General features: G+C 34.0%; 1 pseudogene; it reads left to right on the top strand.

Moving 5' to 3' along the window:
• The first annotated feature begins 1,346 nt into the window (after positions 1-1,346).
• LOC127948975 (cytosol aminopeptidase-like) lies at positions 1,347-4,608 on the top strand (annotated as a pseudogene).
• The last annotated feature ends 692 nt before the right edge of the window (positions 4,609-5,300 follow it).

The raw sequence follows: 5,300 nt of genomic DNA, 5'->3' as shown, positions 1-5,300 counted from the left end.
ATCAGACTGTTTTTAATGGCAAAATAAATATTTAATTACAAATTTAGAATTGCATAAGGAGCCAGCAAACCAGTACTCCGGTTGTTTGCAGATATTATTCATTGAACTGTCAAATGTAAACACAATATTCCATATTTTTTGAACATTTCAATTAAATGTCTTGTTTGATCATTTATGATTACAATATGTTAAATTTAGAACTAAGCATGCTGGTTTTAACTTTTTTTTTAATGGTTTATAATATGAAATAATACATCACGCAGATTTTTGTCATTGTTTCGATTTCATGTTAAATAGAAATAAGGCTGGTTGAATTTAATTAAACATTAGATCCTTTCAGAGATGTTTTATTTTAATATAAAGATGGCAAAGCAGGTTCCAATGTCCCTTCAATTTTATGACTTAAAAAATGATTTAAGTTTTATGACTTTTATTTTGGAATAAAATGTCCTCTTTTGTTGACGTCAGTAGCTGCGCCTGTTTTAACCAAAAGAAATGGACACAGCGACCCCATTTTAACCTCCTAAGAATTTCTCTGATTTATCTCCTGAATCACGGTTGAGTCTGTTTTTATATCAGAAAAGATCAGCATTTATTTAAAATAAAAAGCTTTTGTAACACTGTACACTATACCATGCAAAACCTTGAAGTATATTTAATTCTAGTATTTTTTAGTATATTTAATTCATCATATATTTATTATTATTATTATTATTATTATTATGTATTCATTTTATATTTATCATTACATTATGAAATTATAGAAATTAATACTTTTATTTAGCAAGGATGCATATTTTAATCAAAAGAGATTATATTTATAATGTTACAAAATATTTCTATAAATACTGATCTTCTGAACTTTCTATTCATCGAGGAAACCAAAAAATAAATTATACTCAGCTGTTTTCAACAATAATAACAATATTTTTTTGAGCAACAAATCAGAATATTAGAATGATTTCTGAAAACTAATTTGACTGGAGTAATGGTGCTAAAATGCTTTGAAATCACGGGGAAAATTAACATTTGAAAATACATTCAAATACAAAGCAGTCTATATATATATATATATATATATATATATATATATGCACGCTTGGTGAGCAGAAGAGAATACTTAAAAAAAAAAAAAAAAAAAAAAATCTTGCTGTCCAAAAACGTTTTACTGTTATTGTAGTTCACCCTGAAAACTAAATAAATTAGATTTTGCATAAATACAGTTAAGAAAGAATGAGCTTTGAAGGTTGTTCTTTCTGCTTTCTATTTAAAAAAGAAAATCTGGGAAAATCTGTACTGTAATGCATAATGTAATTGTATTCTTGTGGAAATTTAGAAAAATACATATGTGTGAGTTTCATTCAAGTATTTTTTTTTTTCACAATACATGTATTGGGAATTTAAGAACGCAGTTTTTTAATGCAGTATTTAAAATTGCCCTAAAAAGTTTTCCTGTGTTTATACAGTGGGCTGCAGGAAGCTTCAGGATCTGGAGGTAGCTCGTGTGAGGTGGACCCTTGTGTAGATGACCAGTCAGCAGCAGAGGGCGCTGTGCTCGGGCTTATTGAGTGTGATTAGCTCAAAACCAAGAAGAGGGTCCGTGTCACGATCAGCAGCATGACAGAAAGGTGTTTTGTATGGAGATGGGCAGAACCTGGCCAGACAGCTATTGTAAGCTCCAACCAAACACATCACTCCCATAGTGTTCGTAAATACTATAGAGCAGAAGCTCTCACCCTTAATTTACTCACAATGTTGCTGTCCACAAGAGGTAGTGTCAACGTTCTGTCATCTTTTCATGACAAAGCAACACAGCACTTTTCTTTGTTTGTTACTCTCTCTCATTTTTAAGGCCTCAGTCTTGGATTGAGAGTGAGCAAACAGATGCTTTTCTAAGTGTGTCTAAAGGCTCAGAGGAGCCCTCTATCTTTCTTGAGCTGCATTACAAAGGCACTTTAGACTTTGCACAACCTCGTCTTGTGTTGGTGAGAAAAAAGGAATCACGTTTGGCAGGTAACTACATCAGAACCTAAAAACATCAGTGGTTGTGACTTTGAAGCAGATAATTGGTATGTCTGTCTCATTCCAGTGGTGAAATCTCTCTGAAACCTTCTTCAGGCATGGATGCCATGAGAGCAGATATGGGTGGAGCAGCCACTGTGTGTTCTGCTATCATTTCGGCAGCAGCTTTGAAGCTCTCCATCAATATCATCAGTCTGTCCACTGCACTAGAGACTGTCCACTGCAACCGTTGGCACACAAACTAACCTCATGTTTCTTATTTCAGGTTTGGCACCACTCTGTGAAAACTTGCCTAGTGGAAAAGCAAAAAAAACAGGTGATTTTGTCCGTGCCAAAAATGGCACAACCATTCAGGTATTCTCCTCTGGCACATATTGTACTGATATGCACATAGATACCATGTACTGTATTACTGTTTGACATCTGCATCAAATGTAATTAATATTAAATAAAAGTTATCCTGAGTTTTTCCAGGAGTCTTTAAAGTCTTTATTATCAACAGTGTTATCTACAGTGTTAACAGTGATAAAAAATTTTTTTTAAATTGTGAAACATTTTTGCTTAAAGGGACAGTAAGTAGGAATTACTCCCATCTAGTGGTGAAATTGTATTTTGCATTCAAACTAATTTTGCTCTCCAGCGCCTCGCTTTTTCAAATGCGCGTTGCATCTACGGTAGGCGATATGTACCAAAAAGCTTTGACAGGATGTCTTCTAATAGCACTTCGTCGAGTTTTCCTTGGCGACGATGTTTTCTTCTCCTGTGGCGCGGCATATGTATGGTCCATAATAAGAATGCAATCCAGACTTTTAAACTTGCCGGTGCAGTTTCAAGCGCCTCTCACTGCTCTGCACCTGCGTTTCTGGCTCTGACCGAAAACGCGTTGTGGAAACGCGTTGGCTTAGTACTTTTTGTCCCTCTCTGCTATTATAGTTTTGCAAGATGGCGGAACTACATGGAAGCCTCCGTCGACCTACCCGTCCCATGTATATAAAGATAATAAATTCTTCATTTACGAGGATTAGTTTAAACATTGGCATAGGTATTTGTACACCATTGAGGGCATATTTATGAATAAAAATATTGATTTTAGATAATAAAATACCTAAAAAGTTACTTATTGTCCCTTTAAAGTTTAAAAGAATAGTATTTAATATAACCTTTTTGTACAGATTTAAAGGTGTTTACTGTCACTTTTTATCATTCTTGTGTCCTTGCTGAATAAAAGAAAAAATTAATAAACTGTACATTTATAATGTGATCATATATAAAGATCTATATTAAATAACACATTGGCTTAGTTATCCTAATTTTGTATTTATTTTATTTCTATAAACTTTATACAAATGAAATGACATCAGAGAGCAGTTCTGCAAAATTAATAAATATCAAGTAATACCGTGATTAGCAAAAAAAAAAAGTCTTGAATTTGATGTGTTTCTGCTCATAGCTATTCTCAATAAGAAATAAAAATGTGATAGAATGTAGTTTTTTCTTTGGTAGATTGACAACACTGATGTGGACTGACTGATTTTGGTTGATGCTCTGTGTTATGCTCACAGTTTCAAGCCCAGAGCAATAATCAATGTTGCTACACTTACAGGTACCATCACACAAGCTGCATCGATGCTTTCAAATAAACACAGACTCATATAATGGTTTTTTCTCTGTCTTTGTTCCTCTGGCAGGTGTCATGGATGTGGCCTTAGGCTCTGCTGCTGCAGGCGTGTTCACTAACTCTGATTGGCTGTGGGAGCGGCTGCATAAGGTAATTTGCAATGTCACTCTCATCTGAATGTCAAAATTACTGGAATACCATTCTTTGTGGAAACAAATGTCTTCATATGTTTTATTTGTATACTCCTAAGCAAGCATTGTTACTGGTGACAGGGTGTGCAGCGTATGTGTTGTGCATGCTGTAGTAATAACTGTGCTTGTTTTTGGTTGCCATAACACTGAACTGGTCTGTGACATCACAGTTCAGGTGGCGCCTGTACTGCCGCAACCTTCCTGAGAAAGTTTGTGACAGCTGTCATTGGGCTCATCTCAACATTGCTGGAGTCATGGCCGATAATGATGAAGTTCCATTCCTGAGAAAAGGAATGTCTGGAAGACCTACACCTACTTTGGTGGAGTTTGCTGCTGGTTTGGCCTCTGAACCCTAATGTGACCTATGTGAGCTTTGTCTTGGATGCCTCAGAAGTACAGTATATCCATGATGATCAGTGTTGATGATCAGCAAAAAATGATCAACACAGTGAAAGCATTAAAAAAATAATAATCAGTGAAGTTTTTACGGCACAAGAAGAACAGAAAACTGTTTCTAGTGGAAACTGCTGACAAGCATTGCTAGAACCTACTATACTGTTGCTAAAATCTAGTTACTTTGTAAAAAGCAACAACTGAACTGAACTAGAGAATGAAAGACCTGTTTGCCTTTAAAAAAAAAAGAAAAGAAGAAAAAGTGGTACAAGGTTCAGGGAAATTTTCAAATTCTTCATATTTGTGTAAAAGATTAAATGGTACCAGTATTATACCATGTATAAATTCACAAAATAAAGTCATATGGCAATGAAGAGTATGATTAATGTCACAATGAAAGACTGGTGTGTTGGTTATTTTTTACCTTGAAAACGTTTGTTGTATTATCTAAAAATTTCATTAAACAATAGATTTATGCTTACAATTAATGTGACACCTTGTTTTGTTATGTTAGTATTGAAATGAACTTATATTTAATTTATAATTTGTTAAAAATCATGTCGTTTCAGACATATATTTGTGAAATATAAAAAAAGTTACAATTTGTTTATTAAATATAACACTTTTGGTTACCATTGACTTTCGTTATATTTAAAAAAAAACACTCTCAAAATAATTTTTTGAAAGAAAGAAAGTCAAATAAGTTTAAAATGACATGAGGGTGGGTGAATGAGGACAGAGTTGAAATTTTGGGCTTATATGTCCTTTTAAATCAGGCGTTCTAGTGTATTCCTAGCCATATTTAAAGATTTACTGTGTCCTATACAGGTAATGTTTGAGAAGAAAAAACATCTGTACAAAGACTATTCATGTTATTTAGGTCATTATAGAGAAACTTTTAAACTCAATAACTGGAACTTGAAAAGTATGAAAAGTGAGTTGCTTTGTACACCACTAGATGGCTTTGTGAAAGTGATTGGAGGAAGAAGCAAGGCTTGTGTTATCTCAGAATGTTCAGTGTTGTGTCAGCTGGGCCTGAGCACTCATTTACACACAACACAGGACAATTTACTGGA

The sequence above is a fragment of the Carassius gibelio genome, chromosome B1, assembly GCF_023724105.1.
Source record: "Carassius gibelio isolate Cgi1373 ecotype wild population from Czech Republic chromosome B1, carGib1.2-hapl.c, whole genome shotgun sequence".
Classification (NCBI taxonomy): Eukaryota; Metazoa; Chordata; class Actinopteri; order Cypriniformes; family Cyprinidae; genus Carassius; species Carassius gibelio.
Note: the sequence above shows the minus strand (reverse complement) of the source record. Positions and strands in the feature narration are given on the sequence as shown.